This window comes from Pavona decussata, unplaced genomic scaffold (assembly GCF_977016875.1).
Source record: "Pavona decussata unplaced genomic scaffold, jaPavDecu1.1 SCAFFOLD_131, whole genome shotgun sequence".
NCBI lineage: Eukaryota > Metazoa > Cnidaria > Anthozoa > Scleractinia > Agariciidae > Pavona > Pavona decussata.
This window is the reverse complement of record NW_028145545.1, coordinates 196284-199371: the sequence shown is the minus strand read 5'-3', so window position 1 is coordinate 199371 and position 3088 is coordinate 196284. Positions and strand designations below refer to the sequence as shown.

Sequence of the window (3088 nt, the reverse complement as noted above, 5' to 3'; positions counted from 1 at the left end):
CGAAGTAGAAACGTTACAGCTTTTTGTATTACTACTACCTCCAATAGGATATATAACAATTATTCCATGAGACCGCGTTGGATATGAAGTGATAAATAACCAACGAGCGCGTAGCGCGAGTTGGTTATGATCACTTCAAATCCAACAAGGTCGAATGGAATAATTGTTTTAGTATATTCTCAAATAGCATTTTTGCCGCCGATTTTTATTTCAACAATTTTACAAAGCGGCCAAAAGAGCATACAACTTCCGGTCACATGCTCGCCGTGATCACCTGATTATTACATCACTGGATGAGCTGAATGAAATTTGACAGCTACACAAACGACAAACTGTGGCCAACTCTTAACGAAAATCAACCTTGAAATATTCAACCGTTCAAATGCAAGGAAAAAAGACGGCTTCGGAAGCTTTTAAGTGATTAAATAGTGTTCAAAGTTCAGGAAGATTTTCCTGATTCTCCGCCTCCGTAATAGTTGTGAACTTGGACATTGCAGTTGAAGAAAACCGGCGGAATGCTTCTTCGCTCGCTTTGCCGAACCTCGGTATTTACGAACTGATTTTGGACTAAGACTGTCCCTTCACTTTGAGGTTGCCGTTCTTACTGGCCATGGCATTCGTTTTCTTTCTCATCTGCAGAGATACCAGTGCATGGGGAAGCTTCAGAGGCTCCGGCGGAGACAAAATCACTGAGAACGTGTGACATCTTCTTCTGCTGTTCTATGGATGGGCGATCATTGTACGATTCGACCGCCTGGTCTGATCTGTGTCCTGTAACAGATTTTATGTGTCTGGTTTCACAGTTGTGGTCAGACAGAACGGTAACTACTGTCGCCCTGAGGCAGTGGTTGGTTCTAGTAGATGGGGCTTTATGCCAGCTCGCCTGCTCATCTTTTTCAACATGTTGTCCAGCGTGCTCGAGCCAACCGGCGAGTTGCAATACCAGATTTTGTCATCTGCTGGACTGAATTTCTGACTTTGGCCGTCTCTTGGTTTTTGGAAAAGAGCGTCGGAACTCGGGTTCAGGTGATCTAGGTAGTTTTTGATTGTTTTCACTGGGCACCTCTGAGAACCAGCAACGGCAAAGATCTTCGCGTCGGATTCGTCCTCAGAGTCTCTAAGGCCGCCTTGATGATTTTTTGTGCTGAGCAGTGAACCAGGCTGTCTTCTGTTTAACTCAAAATACTCGACACCTTGTGGCGTTGTTCTTAGGGCCTGGAGCATTCCAGGGTTCAATTGCCGCTAATTTTCTCTTCCTCGTCGTACGAAGGAAACCATGCCGTTCTCTGCAGTTGGGCTGGATTTTGACTGTCGGCCGGCCCAAGTTCGCGGCTTTCAAAGAGCCTCTGGATTTGATCTTTTGACACTGCTTTCTTGTGGACAATTCCAGCTATTTTACCCGTCTTTCTGAGATCCTTTACAAAGGCATCCAAAATTTTATTGGCTTCGGTAAACACAGCGTCGGAGATGATAGAAAAATGCTTGTTGTTTGGTGGCGAGCGAAGAAAGTGATCTATGGCGGCTCGAATGGACTTCATGGATGTGTTTTTGTATTACGTGCCGTCTTTCTTCCTTGCGGAGGTGTAGAAAAATTTAAGGCATTCATTTAGCTCCTCTTTGCACATGTCTTCAATTCGTTTTGAAAATTTTGTGGCAACAGGACTTGTCAGCCATTCTGTAAATAACAAGGTGAGAATTTTTGTCGTTGTTACACAGTTAGAAAATTATCAAAATATCGACAGTGAACGTAACAGTTGTTGCTAGTTTTTGAGTAAAACTCCCAGATACGTACCATTAAATATGTTCATGCCGAACTTTGTGGTTTTCTTCGTTTTTTCTGGAACAGCATTGTCTAGTATCTCTTGAAGTTTAGTGGGAGACAGCTCCTGAAATTTGCCAGTATCAGTCATTATGGAGAGCTGAAGTTAAAAACTTCGTGCGGAAAATTATTAAACTTGGCGCGCTATTTTCCATATTAGGTAAAACTCCGACTAATGGCTCATAGTCGTGGTTTTTGAGCCAATTAGAGAGCTAGAAATGCAATAGCCGGAGCTGAGAATATACTAATAAATGATGTGCTCCTGCCACTTCACATTCCTGCCTTCAAGAAGTCTGATTTCCGGCTTGTTAGTGTCCCGCTTCTTATTATTCTTTCAAGAATAGGTTGGACGGATGATGCTCAGTGTCGTTTCAAGAGGGCCTTCGGCCTCTTCTTCAAAGTCCCGGTGCTAATTAATAATGATAATGACTTTATTAACGTTTCAAGCAACAATCTAGCAGGGTTGATTCTCACCTGCTGTCTACCTGTTCGTTGGTCGGGAGCTTTGGTGGTAAGCTATCACTGACGTCATCGTCTGAATAAGGTGACTCCCCATTTCCGCTTGGAACTCTTTCCATGCCTTTCAGTGAATTAAAATTGACTGGTTTCAGGCTTTTTTAGTTGCGCGCCTGTCCATCGTGTTATCTTGTCTAACGTCGTCTGAAGGATTTACCATCAATTGGCTCGCACCCTCATTTCAGCTTGCTCGTTCCTCGATATCTCCTGTGAGGTGGACTTATTGATGCGAGCTAAGTAAACTGTATTTGGCAATGGCAGTTTGTAATATGAATCTGGAATGATGAGCCAAAAATAGCGTCATATAGTGAAAAAGTGTGTCTCTCTTAAACTGAGTTACCACATGCTGATCGATTTTCAACATGAAGTTTTAACAGTGACTACACGTTTAAGCTTATTTTCTACATGGAAAAGTAATGACAAGACAAGTCTTAAATGGTGACTTTGCCGGAGCTGAGAGATTCCTTCATTTCAACACTTTGAACAGAGATATACTTGATTTCCACAACAACGGTGCGAGTCTTGAACGAGGGCTCATCGGCTCCCGCTATGTTGTTTGTAGACATGTGAATACGCATGTTCAGAGACATTGGCTAGGTTGCACCGCTGTACACACTCTGCACAAATATCGTTTACCGCAAGACGAAGGCATAATAAGACGTTTCAATATCGCTGTCTTAAAATTGGTGCAGAATGGGCAGTTTTAACAGTTTTCAAACAAAGAGGATTAGTTGAGTATTGACTGGACAAGCT

The 3088-nt window shown here is 42.8% G+C and overlaps 1 pseudogene; it reads right to left on the bottom strand.

Moving 5' to 3' along the window:
* Positions 1–601: 601 nt before the first annotated feature.
* On the bottom strand, positions 602–1625 carry LOC146468358 (uncharacterized; annotated as a pseudogene).
* Between the last annotated feature and the right edge of the window lie 1463 nt (positions 1626–3088).